The sequence below is a fragment of the Carcharodon carcharias genome, chromosome 31 (genome assembly GCF_017639515.1).
Source record: "Carcharodon carcharias isolate sCarCar2 chromosome 31, sCarCar2.pri, whole genome shotgun sequence".
NCBI classification, from domain to species: domain Eukaryota; kingdom Metazoa; phylum Chordata; class Chondrichthyes; order Lamniformes; family Lamnidae; genus Carcharodon; species Carcharodon carcharias.
In genome coordinates, this window is record NC_054497.1 from 33,108,708 (window position 1) to 33,129,705 (window position 20,998).

Here is a 20,998-nt window from a genome sequence, read left to right on the forward strand (position 1 = left end):
CACAAAATTGAAAAAAGCAACAAATTCAACAACAACCACAACATTGACAAACTCCAACAAATTTCAAAACAACCTCAACATTGAAAAACACCAACAAATTCAACAACAACCTCAAAATTGAAAAACACTAACAAAATCAACAACAACCTCAAAATTGAAAAACACCAAGAAATTCAAAAACAACCTCAACATTGAAAAATACCAACAAATTTAAGAACAACCTCAAAATTGAAAAACACTAACAAAATCAACAACAACCTCAAAATTGAAAAACACCAAGAAATTCAAAAACAACCTCAACATTGAAAAATACCAACAAATTTAAGAACAACCTCAAAATTGAAAAACACCAACAAATTCAACAACAATAGCAACATTGAAAAACACCAATAAATTGAACAAAAATCTCAACATTGACATACTCCAACAAATTAAACAACAACCTCAATATTAAATAACATCAACAAATTCAATAACAACCTCAACATTGAAAAACACCTACAAATTCAACAACAATCTTAATAATGAAGAACACCAACAAATTCAACAACAATCTCAACATAGAAAACAGCAATAAAGTAAACAACAAACTCAATATTGAATAACACCAATAAATTCAACAACAAACTCAACATTCAAAAACATCAACAAATTCAACAACAACTTCAAAAATAAAAAGCACCAACAAATTTAACAACAACCTCAACATTGAAAAACACCAACAAATTCAAGAACAACCTCAAAATTGAAAAAGACCAAAAAATTGAACAAGAACCACAACATTGAAAAACACCAACAAATTCAACAACAACCACAAAATTGAAAAAAGCAACAAATTCAACAACAACCACAACATTGACAAACTCCAACAAATTTCAAAACAACCTCAACATTGAAAAACACCAACAAATTCAACAACAACCTCAACATTGAAAAATAACAGCAAATTCAACAGCAATCTCAAAATTGAAAAACACCAACAAGTGCAACAAACAACCTCAAAATTGAAAAACACCAACAAATTCAACAATAATCGCAACATTGAAAAGCACCAAAAAATTGAACAAAAACCTCAACGTTGACATACTCCAACAAATTCAACAATAACCTTAATATTAAAAAACACCAATAATTCAACAACAACCTCAACATTGAAAAACACCAACAAATTCAACAACAACCTTAATAATGAAAAACATCAACAAATTCAACAACAAGCTAAACTTAGAAAACAGTAACAAATTCAACAACAACATCAATATTTAATAACACCAACAAATTCAACAACAACCGCAAAATTGAAAAACACCAACAAATTCAACAACAATAGCAACATTGAAAAACACCAATAAATTGAACAAAAATCTCAACATTGACATACTCCAACAAATTAAACAACAACCTCAATATTAAATAACATCAACAAATTCAACAACAACCTCAACATTGAAAAACACCTACAAATTCAAAAACAACCCCAAAATTGAAAATCAACAACAAATTCAACTAAAACTCAATATTGAAAAGCAGCAAGAAATTCAACAACAACCTCAACATTAAAAAACTACAACAATTTCAAAAACAACCTCAACCTTGTATAACACCAACAAATTCAACAAGAACTCAATATTGAAGAACCCAAACAAAATCAAGAACAAAATCCTCGTTTGAAAACATCAACAAATTCAACAAGCTCAAAAATAAAAAGACCAACAAATTCAACAACAACCTCAATAATAAAAAATACCAACAAATTCAACAACAACCTCAATATTGAAAAACAACAACAAATTCCAAATCAAACTTAATAATGAAAAACAGCAACAAATTCCGCAACAACTTCAATATTGAATAACACCAACAAATTCAACAACAACCTCAAAATTGAAAAACACCAACAAATTCAACAACAAACTCAACATTCAAAAACATCAACAAATTCAACAACAACTTCAAAAATAAAAAGCACCAACAAATTTAACAACAACCACAACATTGAAAAACACGAACAAATTCAACAACAACCACAAAATTGAAAAAAGCAATAAATTCAACAACAACCACAACATTGACAAACTCCAACAAATTTCAAAACAACCTCAACATTGAAAAACACCAACAAATTCAACAACAACCTCAACATTGAAAAATAACAGCAAATTCAACAGCAACCTCAAAATTGAAAAACACCAACAAGTGCAACAACAACCTCAACAGTGAAAAACACCAACAAATTCACGAAAAACCTCAACATTGAAAAATACCACAAATTAAAGAACAACCTTAATAATGAAAAACTCAAGCAAAATCAACAACAACCTCAACATTGAAAAACACCAACAAATTCAACAACAACCTCTAAATTGAAAAGCAGCAACAAATTCAACAACAACCTCAAAATTGAAAAATACCAACAAATTCAACAACAATCGCAACATTGAAAAACAAGAGCAAATTGAACAAAAACCTCAACATTGATATACTCCAACAAATTCAACAACAACCTCAAAAATAAAAAACATCAACAAATACAACAACAACCTCAACATTGAAAAATACCAACAAGTTCAACAAAAAACTCAACATTGAAAAACACCAACACATTCAACAGCAACTCAAGATTGAAAAACACCCACAAATTCAACAACCACCTCAAAATTGAAAAACACCAACAAATTCAACAACAATCGCAATATTGAAAAGCACCAAAAAATTGAAGAACCTCAACATTGACATACTCCAACCATGTCAACAACAACCTCAACATTGAAAAACACCAACAAATTCAACAACAACCTTAATAATGAAAATCATCAACAAATGCAACAAAAGCTAAACTTAGAAAACAGTAACAAATTCAACAACAATATCAATATTGAAAAACATCAACAAATTCAACAACAACCTCAACATTGACAAACTCCTACAAATTTAAAAACAACCTCAACATTGAAAAACATCAACAATTTCAACAACAGCCTCAACATTGAAAAACACCAACAAATTCAACAACAACCTCAACATTCAAAAACACCAAAAATTTCAACAAAAACCTGAAAAATAATAAACACCAGCAAATTCAACAAAATCTTCAATATCGAATAAGACAAACAAGCTCAACATTGACAAACTCGAACAAATTCAAATACAACCTCAACAATAAAAAACACCAACAAATTCAACAAAAACAACAAAAATAAAAAACACCAACAAATTCAAAAACAAAGTCAAGATTTAAAAACACCAACAAATTCAACAACAACCACAACATTCAAAAACATAAACAAATTCAAAAACAACCTCAAAAATAAAAAACATCAACAAAATCAACAACAACCTCAAAATTGAAAAACACCAAGAAATTCAAAAACAACCTCAACATTGAAAAATACCAACAAATTTAAGAACAACCTCAAAATTGAAAAACACTAACAAAATCAACAACAACCTCAAAATTGAAAAACACCAACAAATTCAACAACAATAGCAACATTGAAAAACACCAATAAATTGAACAAAAATCTCAACATTGACATACTCCAACAAATTAAACAACAACCTCAATATTAAATAACATCAACAAATTCAACAACAACCTCAACATTGAAAAACACCAACAAATTCAACAACAATCTTAATAATGAAGAACACCAACAAATTCAACAACAATCTCAACATAGAAAACAGCAATAAAGTAAACAACAAACTCAATATTGAATAACACCAATAAATTCAACAACAAACTCAACATTCAAAAACATCAACAAATTCAACAACAACTTCAAAAATAAAAAGCACCAACAAATTTAACAACAACCTCAACATTGAAAAACACCAACAAATTCAAGAACAACCTCAAAATTGAAAAAGACCAAAAAATTGAACAAGAACCACAACATTGAAAAACACCAACAAATTCAACAACAACCACAAAATTGAAAAAAGCAACAAATTCAACAACAACCACAACATTGACAAACTCCAACAAATTTCAAAACAACCTCAACATTGAAAAACACCAACAAATTCAACAACAACCTCAAAATTGAAAAACACTAACAAAATCAACAACAACCTCAAAATTGAAAAACACCAAGAAATTCAAAAACAACCTCAACATTGAAAAATACCAACAAATTTAAGAACAACCTCAAAATTGAAAAACACTAACAAAATCAACAACAACCTCAAAATTGAAAAACACCAAGAAATTCAAAAACAACCTCAACATTGAAAAATACCAACAAATTTAAGAACAACCTCAAAATTGAAAAACACCAACAAATTCAACAACAATAGCAACATTGAAAAACACCAATAAATTGAACAAAAATCTCAACATTGACATACTCCAACAAATTAAACAACAACCTCAATATTAAATAACATCAACAAATTCAATAACAACCTCAACATTGAAAAACACCTACAAATTCAACAACAATCTTAATAATGAAGAACACCAACAAATTCAACAACAATCTCAACATAGAAAACAGCAATAAAGTAAACAACAAACTCAATATTGAATAACACCAATAAATTCAACAACAAACTCAACATTCAAAAACATCAACAAATTCAACAACAACTTCAAAAATAAAAAGCACCAACAAATTTAACAACAACCTCAACATTGAAAAACACCAACAAATTCAAGAACAACCTCAAAATTGAAAAAGACCAAAAAATTGAACAAGAACCACAACATTGAAAAACACCAACAAATTCAACAACAACCACAAAATTGAAAAAAGCAACAAATTCAACAACAACCACAACATTGACAAACTCCAACAAATTTCAAAACAACCTCAACATTGAAAAACACCAACAAATTCAACAACAACCTCAACATTGAAAAATAACAGCAAATTCAACAGCAATCTCAAAATTGAAAAACACCAACAAGTGCAACAAACAACCTCAAAATTGAAAAACACCAACAAATTCAACAATAATCGCAACATTGAAAAGCACCAAAAAATTGAACAAAAACCTCAACGTTGACATACTCCAACAAATTCAACAATAACCTTAATATTAAAAAACACCAATAATTCAACAACAACCTCAACATTGAAAAACACCAACAAATTCAACAACAACCTTAATAATGAAAAACATCAACAAATTCAACAACAAGCTAAACTTAGAAAACAGTAACAAATTCAACAACAACATCAATATTTAATAACACCAACAAATTCAACAACAACCGCAAAATTGAAAAACACCAACAAATTCAACAACAATAGCAACATTGAAAAACACCAATAAATTGAACAAAAATCTCAACATTGACATACTCCAACAAATTAAACAACAACCTCAATATTAAATAACATCAACAAATTCAACAACAACCTCAACATTGAAAAACACCTACAAATTCAACAACAATCTTAATAATGAAGAACACCAACAAATTCAACAACAATCTCAACATAGAAACAGCAATAAAGTAAACAACAAACTCAATATTGAATAACACCAATAAATTCAACAACAACTTCAAAAATAAAAAGCACCAACAAATTTAACAACAACCTCAACATTGAAAAACACCAACAAATTCAAGAACAACCTCAAAATTGAAAAAGAATAAAAAATTGAACAAGAACCACAACATTGAAAAACACCAACAAATTCAACAACAACCACAAAATTGAAAAAAGCAACAAATTCAACAACAACCACAACATTGACAAACTCCAACAAATTTCAAAACAACCTCAACATTGAAAAACACCAACAAATTCAACAACAACCTCAACATTGAAAAATAACAGCAAATTCAACAGCAATCTCAAAATTGAAAAACACCAACAAGTGCAACAAACAACCTCAAAATTGAAAAACACCAACAAATTCAACAGTAATCGCAACATTGAAAAGCACCAAAAAATTGAACAAAAACCTCAACGTTGACATACTCCAACAAATTCAACAATAACCTTAATATTAAAAAACACCAATAATTCAACAACAACCTCAACATTGAAAAACACCAACAAATTCAACAACAACCTTAATAATGAAAAACATCAACAAATTCAACAACAAGCTAAACTTAGAAAACAGTAACAAATTCAACAACAACATCAATATTTAATAACACCAACAAATTCAACAACAACCGCAAAATTGAAAAACACCAACAAATTCAACAACAACCTCAAAATTGAAAAACACCAAGAAATTCAAAAACAACCTCAACATTGAAAAATACCAACAAATTTAAGAACAACCTCAACATTGAAAAACACTAACGAAATCAACAACAACCTCAAAATTGAAAAACACCAAGAAATTCAAAAACAACCTCAACATTGAAAAATACCAACAAATTTAAGAACAACCTCAAAATTGAAAAACACTAACAAATTCAGCAACAACTTCAAAATTGAAAAACACCAACAAATTCAACAACAATAGCAACATTGAAAAACACCAATAAATTGAACAAAAATCTCAACATTGACATACTCCAACAAATTAAACAACAACCTCAATATTAAATAACATCAACAAATTCAACAACAACCTCAACATTGAAAAACACCAACAAATTCAACAACAATCTTAATAATGAAGAACACCAACAAATTCAACAACAATCTCAACATAGAAAACAGCAATAAAGTAAACAACAAACTCAATATTGAATAACACCAACAAATTCAGCAACAACCTCAAACATAAAAAAGCAACAAATACAAAAACAACCTCAGCATTGAAAAATACCAACAAATTCAACAACAAACTCAAAATTGAAAAACACCAACAAATTCAAAAACAACCCCAAAATTGAAAATCAACAACAAATTCAACTAAAACTCAATATTGAAAAGCAGCAAGAAATTCAACAACAACCTCAACATTAAAAAACTACAACAATTTCAAAAACAACCTCAACCTTGTATAACACCAACAAATTCAACAAGAACTCAATATTGAAGAACCCAAACAAAATCAAGAACAAAATCATCGTTTGAAAACATCAACAAATTCAACAAGCTCAAAAATAAAAAGACCAACAAATTAAACAACAACCTCAATAATAAAAAATACCAACAAATTCAACAACAAACTCTATATTGAAAAACAACAACAAATTCCAAATCAAACTTAATAATGAAAAACAGCAACAAATTCCGCAACAACTTCAATATTGAATAACACCAACAAATTCAACAACAACCTCAAAATTGAAAAACACCAACAAATTCAACAACCACAAAATTGAAAAAAGCAATAAATTCAACAACAACCACAACATTGACAAACTCCAACAAATTTCAAAACAATCTCAACATTGAAAAACACCAACAAATTCAAGAACAACCTCAAAATTGAAAAACACCAAAAAATTGAACAAGAACCACAACATTGAAAAACACCAACAAATTCAACAACAACCACGAAATTGAAAAAAGCAACAAATTCAACAACAACCACAACATTGACAAACTCCAACAAATTTCAAAACAACCTCAACATTGAAAAACACCAACAAATTCAACAACAACCTCAACATTGAAAAATAACAGCAAATTCAACAGCAATCTCAAAATTGAAAAACACCAACAAGTGCAACAAACAACCTCAAAATTGAAAAACACCAACAAATTCAACAATAATCGCAACATTGAAAAGCACCAAAAAATTGAACAAAAACCTCAACGTTGACATACTCCAACAAATTCAACAATAACCTTAATATTAAAAAACACCAATAATTCAACAACAACCTCAACATTGAAAAACACCAACAAATTCAACAACAACCTTAATAATGAAAAACATCAACAAATTCAACAACAAGCTAAACTTAGAAAACAGTAACAAATTCAACAACAACATCAATATTTAATAACACCAACAAATTTAAAAACAACCGCAAAATTGAAAAACACCAACAAATTCAACAACAACCTCAAAATTGAAAAACACCAAGAAATTCAAAAACAACCTCAACATTGAAAAATACCAACAAATTTAAGAACAACCTCAACATTGAAAAACACTAACAAAATCAACAACAACCTCAAAATTGAAAAACACCAAGAAATTCAAAAACAACCTCAACATTGAAAAATACCAACAAATTTAAGAACAACCTCAAAATTGAAAAACACTAACAAATTCAGCAACAACTTCAAAATTGAAAAACACCAACAAATTCAACAACAATAGCAACATTGAAAAACACCAATAAATTGAACAAAAATCTCAACATTGACATACTCCAACAAATTAAACAACAACCTCAATATTGAATAACACCAATAAATTCAACAACAAACTCAACATTCAAAAACATCAACAAATTCAACAACAACTTCAAAAATAAAAAGCACCAACAAATTTAACAACAACCTCAACATTGAAAAACACCAAAAAATTGAACAAGAACCACAACATTGAAAAACACCAACAAATTCAACAACAACCACAAAATTGAAAAAAGCAATAAATTCAACAACAACCACAACATTGACAAACTCCAACAAATTTCAAAACAACCTCAACATTGAAAAACACCAACAAATTCAACAACAACCTCAACATTGAAAAATAACAGCAAATTCAACAGCAACCTCAAAATTGAAAAACACCAACAAGTGCAACAACAACCTCAACAGTGAAAAACACCAACAAATTCACGAAAAACCTCAACATTGAAAAATACCACAAATTAAAGAACAACCTTAATAATGAAAAACTCAAGCAAAATCAACAACAACCTCAACATTGAAAAACACCAACAAATTCAACAACAACCTCTAAATTGAAAAGCAGCAACAAATTCAACAACAACCTCAAAATTGAAAAATACCAACAAATTCAACAACAATCGCAACATTGAAAAACGAGCAAATTGAACAAAAACCTCAACATTGATATACTCCAACAAATTCAACAACAACCTCAAAAATAAAAAACATCAACAAATACAACAACAACCTCAACATTGAAAAATACCAACAAGTTCAACAAAAAACTCAACATTGAAAAACACCAACATATTCAACAACCACCTCAAAATTGAAAAACACCAACAAATTCAACAACAATCGCAATATTGAAAAGCACCAAAAAATTGAAGAACCTCAACATTGACATACTCCAACCATGTCAACAACAACCTCAACATTGAAAAACACCAACAAATTCAACAACAACCTTAATAATGAAAATCATCAACAAATGCAACAAAAGCTAAACTTAGAAAACAGTAACAAATTCAACAACATCAATATTGAAAAACATCAACAAATTCAACAACAACCTCAACATTGACAAACTCCTACAAATTTAAAAAGAACCTCAACATTGAAAAACATCAACAATTTCAACAACAGCCTCAACATTGAAAAACACCAACAAATTCAACAACAACCTCAACATTGACAAACTCCAACAAATTTCAAAACAACCTCAACATTGAAAAACACCAACAAATTCAACAACAACCTCAACATTCAAAAACACCAAAAATTTCAACAAAAACCTGAAAAATAATAAACACCAGCAAATTCAACAAAATCTTCAATATCGAATAAGACAAACAAACTGAACATTGACAAACTCGAACAAATTCAAATACAACCTCAACAATAAAAAACAACAACAAATTCAACAAAAACAACAAAAATAAAAAACACCAACAAATTCAAAAACAAAGTCAAGATTTAAAAACACCAACAAATTCAACAACAACCACAACATTCAAAAACATAAAAAAAATTCAAAAACAACGTCAAAAATAAAAAACATCAACAAATTCAACAACAACCTCAACATTGAAAAATACCAACAAAATCAACAACAACCTCAAAATTGAAAAACACCAAGAAATTCAAAAACAACCTCAACATTGAAAAATACCAACAAATTTAAGAACAACCTCAAAATTGAAAAACACCAACAAATTCAACAACAATAGCAACATTGAAAAACACCAATAAATTGAACAAAAATCTCAACATTGGCATACTCCAACAAATTAAACAACAACCTCAATATTAAATAACATCAACAAATTCAACAACAACCTCAACATTGAAAAACACCTACAAATTCAACAACAATCTTAATAATGAAGATCACCAACAAATTCAACAACAATCTCAACATAGAAAACAGCAATAAAGTAAACAACAAACTCAATATTGAATAACACCAATAAATTCAACAACAAACTCAACATTCAAAAACATCAACAAATTCAACAACAACTTCAAAAATAAAAAGCACCAACAAATTTAACAACAACCTCAACATTGAAAAACACCAACAAATTCAAGAACAACCTCAAAATTGAAAAACACCAAAAAATTGAACAAGAACCACAACATTGAAAAACACCAACAAATTCAACAACAACCACAAAATTGAAAAAAGCAACAAATTCAACAACAACCACAACATTGACAAACTCCAACAAATTTCAAAACAACCTCAACATTGAAAAACACCAACAAATTCAACAACAACCTCAACATTGAAAAATAACAGCAAATTCAACAGCAATCTCAAAATTGAAAAACACCAACAAGTGCAACAAACAACCTCAAAATTGAAAAACACCAACAAATTCAACAATAATCGCAACATTGAAAAGCACCAAAAAATTGAACAAAAACCTCAACGTTGACATGCTCCAACAAATTCAACAATAACCTTAATATTAAAAAACACCAATAATTCAACAACAACCTCAACATTGAAAAACACCAACAAATTCAACAACAACCTTAATAATGAAAAACATCAACAAATTCAACAACAAGCTAAACTTAGAAAACAGTAACAAATTCAACAACAACATCAATATTTAATAACACCAACAAATTCAACAACAACCGCAAAATTGAAAAACACCAACAAATTCAACAACAACCTCAAAATTGAAAAACACCAAGAAATTCAAAAACAACCTCAACATTGAAAAATACCAACAAATTTAAGAACAACCTCAACATTGAAAAACAATAACAAAATCAACAACAACCTCAAAATTGAAAAACACCAAGAAATTCAAAAACAACCTCAACATTGAAAAATACCAACAAATTTAAGAACAACCTCAACATTGAAAAACACTAACAAATTCAGCAACAACTTCAAAATTGAAAAACACCAACAAATTCAACAACAATAGCAACATTGAAAAACACCAATAAATTGAACAAAAATCTCAACATTGACATACTCCAACAAATTAAACAACAACCTCAATATTAAATAACATCAACAAATTCAACAACAACCTCAACATTGAAAAACACCAACAAATTCAACGACAATCTTAATAATGAAGAACACCAACAAATTCAACAACAATCTCAACATAGAAAACAGCAATAAAGTAAACAACAAATTCAATATTGAATAACACCAACAAATTCAGCAACAACCTCAAACATAAAAAAAGCAACAAAAACAAAAACAACCTGAGCATTGAAAAATACCAACAAATTCAACAACAAACTCAAAATTGAAAAACACCAACAAATTCAAAAACAATCCCAAAATTGAAAATCAACAACAAATTCAACTAAAACTCAATATTGAAAAGCAGCAAGAAATTCAACAACAACCTCAACATTAAAAAACTACAACAATTTCAAAAACAACCTCAACCTTGTATAACACCAACAAATTCAACAAGAACTCAATATTGAAGAACCCAAACAAAATCAAGAACAAAATCATCGTTTGAAAACATCAACAAATTCAACAAGCTCAAAAATAAAAAGACCAACAAATTCAACAACAACCTCAATAATAAAAAATACCAACAATTTCAACAACAACCTCAATATTGAAAAACAACAACAAATTACAAATCAAACTTTATAATGAAAAACAGCAACAAATTCCGCAACAACTTCAATATTGAATAACACCAACAAATTCAACAACAACCTCAAAATTGAAAAACACCAACAAATTCAACAACAAACTCAACATTCAAAAACATCAACAAATTCAACAACAACTTCAAAAATAAAAAGCACCAACAAATTTAACAACAACCTCAACATTGAAAAACCCCAAAAAATTGAACAAGAACCACAACATTGAAAAACACCAACAAATTCAACAACAACCACAAAATTGAAAAAAGCAATAAATTCAACAACAACCACAACATTGACAAACTCCAACAAATTTCAAAACAACCTCAACATTGAAAAACACCAACAAATTCAACAACAACCTCAACATTGAAAAATAACAGCAAATTCAACAGCAACCTCAAAATTGAAAAACACCAACAAGTGCAACAACAACCTCAACAGTGAAAAACACCAACAAATTCAACAACAAACTCAACATTGAAAAGCACCAAAAAATTGAACAAAAACCTCAACGTTGACATACTCCAACAAATTCAACAATAACCTTAATATTAAAAAACACCAATAATTCAACAACAACCTCAACATTGAAAAACACCAACAAATTCAACAACAACCTTAATAATGAAAAACATCAACAAATTCAACAACAAGCTAAACTTAGAAAACAGTAACAAATTCAACAACAACATCAATATTTAATAACACCAACAAATTTAAAAACAACCGCAAAATTGAAAAACACCAACAAATTCAACAACAACCTCAAAATTGAAAAACACCAAGAAATTCAAAAACAACCTCAACATTGAAAAATACCAACAAATTTAAGAACAACCTCAACATTGAAAAACACTAACAAAATCAACAACAACCTCAAAATTGAAAAACACCAAGAAATTCAAAAACAACCTCAACATTGAAAAATACCAACAAATTTAAGAACAACCTCAAAATTGAAAAACACTAACAAATTCAGCAACAACTTCAAAATTGAAAAACACCAACAAATTCAACAACAATAGCAACATTGAAAAACACCAATAAATTGAACAAAAATCTCAACATTGACATACTCCAACAAATTAAACAACAACCTCAATATTGAATAACACCAATAAATTCAACAACAAACTCAACATTCAAAAACATCAACAAATTCAACAACAACTTCAAAAATAAAAAGCACCAACAAATTTAACAACAACCTCAACATTGAAAAACACCAAAAAATTGAACAAGAACCACAACATTGAAAAACACCAACAAATTCAACAACAACCACAAAATTGAAAAAAGCAATAAATTCAACAACAACCACAACATTGACAAACTCCAACAAATTTCAAAACAACCTCAACATTGAAAAACACCAACAAATTCAACAACAACCTCAACATTGAAAAATAACAGCAAATTCAACAGCAACCTCAAAATTGAAAAACACCAACAAGTGCAACAACAACCTCAACAGTGAAAAACACCAACAAATTCACGAAAAACCTCAACATTGAAAAATACCACAAATTAAAGAACAACCTTAATAATGAAAAACTCAAGCAAAATCAACAACAACCTCAACATTGAAAAACACCAACAAATTCAACAACAACCTCTAAATTGAAAAGCAGCAACAAATTCAACAACAACCTCAAAATTGAAAAATACCAACAAATTCAACAACAATCGCAACATTGAAAAACGAGCAAATTGAACAAAAACCTCAACATTGATATACTCCAACAAATTCAACAACAACCTCAAAAATAAAAAACATCAACAAATACAACAACAACCTCAACATTGAAAAATACCAACAAGTTCAACAAAAAACTCAACATTGAAAAACACCAACATATTCAACAACCACCTCAAAATTGAAAAACACCAACAAATTCAACAACAATCGCAATATTGAAAAGCACCAAAAAATTGAAGAACCTCAACATTGACATACTCCAACCATTCAACAACAACCTCAACATTGAAAAACACCAACAAATTCAACAACAACCTTAAGTAATGAAAATCATCAACAAATGCAACAAAGCTAAACTTAGAAAACAGTAACAAGATTCAACAACATCAATATTGAAAACACCAACAAATTCAACAACAACCTCAACATTGACAACCCCAACAAATTCAAAAATAATCTCAACATTGAAAATCACCAACAAATTCAACAACAGCCTCAACATTGAAAAACACCACAAATTCAACAACAACCTCAACATTGACAAACTCCAACAAATTTCAAAACAACCTCAACATTGAAAAACACCAACAAATTCAACAACAACCTCAACATTCAAAAACACCAAAAATTTCAACAAAAACCTGAAAAATAATAAAAACACCAGCAAATTCAACAAAATCTTCAATATCGAATAAGACAAACAACCTGAACATTGACAAACACCAACAAATTCAACAACAACCGCAAAATTGAAAAACAACAACAAATTCAGCAACAACCTCAAACATAAAAAAGCAACAAATACAAAAACAACCTCAGCATTGAAAAATACCAACAAATTCAACAACAAACTCAAAATTGAAAAACACCAACAAATTCAAAAACAACCTCAAAATTGAAAATCAACAACAAATTCAACTAAAACTCAACATTGAAAAGCACCAACAAATTTAACAACAACCTCAACATTGAAAAACTACAACAATTTCAAAAACAACCTCAACCTTGTATAACACCAACAAATTCAACAAGAACTCAATATTGAAGAACCCAAACAAAATCAAGAACAAAATCATCGTTTGAAAACATCAACAAATTTAACAAGCTCAAAAATAAAAAGACCAAAAAATTCAACAACAACCTCAATAATAAAAAATAGCAACAAATTCAACAACAACCTCAATATTGAAAAACAACAACAAATCCAAATCAAACTTAATAATGAAAAACACCAACAAATTCAACAACAAGCTCAACTTAGAAAACAGCAACAAATTCCACAACAACCTCAATATTGAATAACACCAACAGATTCAACAACAACCTCAAAATTGAAAAACACCAACAAATTCAACAACAAACTCAACATTCAAAAACATCAACAAATTCAACAACAACTTAAAAAATAAAAAGCACCAACAAATTTAACGACAACCTCAAAATTGAAAAACACCAAAAAATTGAACAAGAACCACAACATTGAAAAACACCAACAAATTCAACAACATCCACAAAATTGAAAAAAGCAACAAATTCAACAACAACCACAACATTGACAAACTCCAACAAATTTCAAAACAACCTCAACATTGAAAAACACCAACAAATTCAACAACAACCTCAACATTGAAAAATAACAGCAAATTCAACAGCAACCTCAAAATTGAAAAACACCAACAAGTGCTACAAACAACCTCAAGATTGAAAAACACCAACAAATTCAACAATAATCGCAACATTGAAAAGCACCAAAAAATTGAACAAAAACCTCAACGTTGACATACTCCAACAAATTCAACAATAACCTTAATATTAAAAAACACCAATAATTCAACAACAACCTCAACATTGAAAAACACCAACAAATTCAACAACAACCTTAATACTGAAAAACATCAACAAATTCAACAACAAGCTAAACTTAGAAAACAGTAACAAATTCAACAACAACATCAATATTTAATAACACCAACAAATTCAACAACAACCGCAAAATTGAAAAACACCAACAAATTCAACAACAATAGCAACATTGAAAAACACCAATAAATTGAACAAAAATCTCAACATTGACATACTCCAACAAATTAAACAACAACCTCAATATTAAATAACATCAACAAATTCAACAACAACCTCAACATTGAAAAACACCTACAAATTCAAAAACAACCTCAAAATTGAAAATCAACAACAAATTCAACTAAAACTCAATATTGAAAAGCACCAACAAATTTAACAACAACCTCAACATTGAAAAACTACAACAATTTCAAAAACAACCTCAACCTTGCATAACACCAACAAATTCAACAAGAACTCAATATTGAAGAACCCAAACAAAATCAAGAACAAAATCATCGTTTGAAAACATCAACAAATTCAACAAGCTCAAAAATAAAAAGACCAACAAATTCAACAACAACCTCAATAATAAAAAATACCAACAAATTCAAAAACAACCTCAATATTGAGAAACAACAACAAATCCAAATCAAACTTAATAATGAAAAACACCAACAAATTCAACAACAAGCTCAACTTAGAAAACAGCAACAAATTCCACAACAACCTCAATATTGAATAACACCAACAAATTCAACAACAACCTCAAAATTGAAAAACACCAACAAATTCAACAACAATCTCAACACTGAAAAACACCAACAAATTCAAGAACAACCTCAAAATTGAAAAACACCAAAAAATTGAACAAAAACCACAACATTGAAAAACACCAAAAAATTCAACAACAACCACAACTTTGAAAAAAGCAACAAATTCAACAATAACCTCAACATTGACACACTCCAACAAATTTCAAAACAACCTCAACATTGAAAAACACCTACAAATTCAACAACAACCTCAACATTGAAAAATAACAGCAAATTCAACAGCAACCTCAAAATTGAAAAACACCAACAAGTGCAACAACAACCTCAACAGTGAAAAACACCAACAAATTCACGAAAAACCTCAACATTGAAAAATACCACAAATTAAAGAACAACCTTAATAATGAAAAACTCAAGCAAAATCAACAACAACCTCAACATTGAAAAACACCAACAAATTCAACAACAACCTCTAAATTGAAAAGCAGCAACAAATTCAACAACAACCTCAAAATTGAAAAATACCAACAAATTCAACAACAATCGCAACATTGAAAAACAAGAGCAAATTGAACAAAAACCTCAACATTGATATACTCCAACAAATTCAACAACAACCTCAAAAATAAAAAACATCAACAAATACAACAACAACCTCAACATTGAAAAATACCAACAAGTTCAACAAAAAACTCAACATTGAAAAACACCAACACATTCAACAGCAACTCAAGATTGAAAAACACCCACAAATTCAACAACCACCTCAAAATTGAAAAACACCAACAAATTCAACAACAATCGTAATATTGAAAAGCACCAAAAAATTGAAGAACCTCAACATTGACATACTCCAACCATGTCAACAACAACCTCAACATTGAAAAACACCAACAAATTCAACAACAACCTTAATAATGAAAATCATCAACAAATGCAACAAAAGCTAAACTTAGAAAACAGTAACAAATTCAACAACAATATCAATATTGAAAAACATCAACAAATTCAACAACAACCTCAACATTGACAAACTCCTACAAATTTAAAAACAACCTCAACATTGAAAAACATCAACAATTTCAACAACAGCCTCAACATTGAAAAACACCAACAAATTCAACAACAACCTCAACATTCAAAAACACCAAAAATTTCAACAAAAACCTGAAAAATAATAAACACCAGCAAATTCAACAAAATCTTCAATATCGAATAAGACAAACAAGCTCAACATTGACAAACTCGAACAAATTCAAATACAACCTCAACAATAAAAAACACCAACAAATTCAACAAAAACAACAAAAATAAAAAACACCAACAAATTCAAAAACAAAGTCAAGATTGAAAAACACCAACAAATTCAACAACAACCGCAACATTGAAAAACACCAACAAATTCAACAACAACCTCAACATTAAAAAACATCAACAAAATCAACAACAACCACAATATTGAGAAGCACCAACAATTTCAAAAACAAACTCAACATTGAAAAAGACAAACAAATTTAAGAACAACCTCAAAATTGAAAAACACTAACAAAATCAACAACAACCTCAAAATTGAAAAACACCAACAAATTCAACAACAATAGCAACATTGAAAAACACCAATAAATTGAACAAAAATCTCAACATTGACATACTCCAACAAATTAAACAACAACCTCAATATTAAATAACATCAACAAATTCAACAACAACCTCAACATTGAAAAACACCAACAAATTCAACAACAATCTTAATAATGAAGAACACCAACAAATTCAACAACAATCTCAACATAGAAAACAGCAATAAAGTAAACAACAAACTCAATATTGAATAACACCAATAAATTCAACAACAAACTCAACATTCAAAAACATCAACAAATTCAACAACAACTTCAAAAATAAAAAGCACCAACAAATTTAACAACAACCTCAACATTGAAAAACACCAACAAATTCAAGAACAACCTCAAAATTGAAAAAGACCAAAAAATTGAACAAGAACCACAACATTGAAAAACACCAACAAATTCAACAACAACCACAAAATTGAAAAAAGCAACAAATTCAACAACAACCACAACATTGACAAACTCCAACAAATTTCAAAACAACCTCAACATTGAAAAACACCAACAAATTCAACAACAACCTCAACATTGAAAAACACCAACAAACTGAAAAACAACCTCAACATTGAAAAACACCAACAAATTCAACAACAAACTCAACATTGAAAAACACCAACAAATTCAACAACAACCTCAACATTGAAAAACACCAACAAATTCAACAACAACCTCAACATTGAAAAACACCAACAAATTCAACAACAACCTCAACATTGAAAAACACCAACAAATTCAACAACAACCTCAACATTGAAAAACACCAACAAATTCAACAACAACCTCAACATTGAAAAACACCAACAAATTCAACAACAACCTCAACATTGAAAAACACCAACAAATTCAACAACAACCTCAACATTGAAAAACACCAACAAATTCAACAACAACCTCAACATTGAAAAACACCAACAAATTCAACAACAACCTCAACATTGAAAACACCAACAAATTCAACAACAACCTCAACATTGAAATACAGCAACAAATTCAACAACAACCTCAACATTGAAAACACCAACAAATTCAACAACAACCTCAACATTGAAAAACATCAACAAATTCAACAACAACCTGGACATTGAAAAACACCAACAAATTCAACAACAACCTCAACATTGAAAATCACCAACAAATACAAGAACAACCTCAAAATTGAAAAACACCAACAAATTGAACAAGAACCACAACATTGAAAAACACCAACAAATTCAACAACAACCACAAAATTGAAAAAAGCAACAAATTCAACAACAACCACAACATTGACAAACTCCAACAAATTTCAAAACAACCTCAACATTGAAAAACACCAACAAATTCAACAACAACCTCAACATTGAAAAATAACAGCAAATTCAACAGCAATCTCAAAATTGAAAAACACCAACAATTCCAAAAACAACCTCAAAATTGAAAAACACCAACAAATTCAACAATAATCTCAACATTGAAAAACACCAAGAAATTCAACAAAAACCTCAACGTTGACATACTCCAACAAATTCAACAATAACCTTAATATTAAAAAACACCAATAATTCAACAACAACCTCAACATTGAAAAACACCAACAAATTCAACAACAACCTTAATAATAAAAAACATCAACAAATTCAACAACAAGCTAAACTTAGAAAACAGTAACAAATTCAACAACAACATCAATATTTAATAACACCAACAAATTCAACAACAACCGCAAAATTGAAAAACACCAACAAATTCAACAACAATAGCAACATTGAAAAACACCAATAAATTGAACAAAAATCTCAACATTGACATACTCCAACAAATTAAACAACAACCTCAATATTAAATAACATCAACAAATTCAACAACAACCTCAACATTGAAAAACACCTACAAATTCAACAACAATCTTAATAATGAAGAACACCAACAAATTCAACAACAATCTCAACATAGAAACAGCAATAAAGTAAACAACAAACTCAATATTGAATAACACCAATAAATTCAACAACAACTTCAAAAATAAAAAGCACCAACAAATTCAACAACAACCTCAACATTGAAAAACACCAACAAATTCAAGAACAACCTCAACATTGAAAAAGAACAAAAAATTCAACAACAACCTCAATATTGAAAAACACCAACAAATTCAACAACAACCGCAATATTGAAAACAGCAACAAATTCAACAACAACCTCAACATTGAAAAACACCAACAAATTCAACAACAACCTCAACATTGAAAAACACCAACAAATTCAACAACAACCTCAACATTGAAAAATAAAACAAATTCAACAACAACCTGAACATTGAAAAACACCAGAAATCCAACAACAACCTCAAAATTGAAAAACACCAACAAATTCAACAACAACCTCAACATTGAAAACACCAACAAATTCAACAACAACCTCAACGTTGAAAACTCCAACAAATTCAACAACAACCTCAACATTGAAAACCCCCCAAAAATTCAACAACAACCTCAACATTGAAAAACACCAACAAATTCAACAACAACCTCAACATTGAAAAACACCAACAAATTCAACAACAACCCCAACATTGAAAACACCAACAAATTCAACAACAACCTCAACATTGAAAACACCAACAAATTCAACAACAAACGCAACATTGAAAAACACCAACAAATTCAACAACAACCTCAACATTGAAAAACACCAACAAATTCAACAACAACCCTCACATTGAAAACACCAACAAATTCAACAACAACCTCAACATTGAAAACATCAACAAATTCAACAACAACCTCGACATTGAAAAACACCAACAAATTCAACAACAACCTCAACATTGAAAACACCAACAAATTCAACAACAACCTCAACATTGAAAAACACCAACAATTTCAACAACAACCCAACATTGAAAACACCAACAAATTCAACAACAACCTCAACATTGAAAAACACCAACAAATTCAACAACAACCCAACATTGAAAACACCAACAAATTCAACAACAACCTCAACATTGAAAAACACAAAAAATTGAACAAGAACCACAACATTGAAAAACACCAACAAATTCAACAACAACCACAAAATTGAAAAAAGCAACAAATTCAACAACAACCACAACATTGACAAACTCCAACAAATTTCAAAACAACCTCAACATTGAAAAACACCAACAAATTCAACAACAACCTCAACATTGAAAAA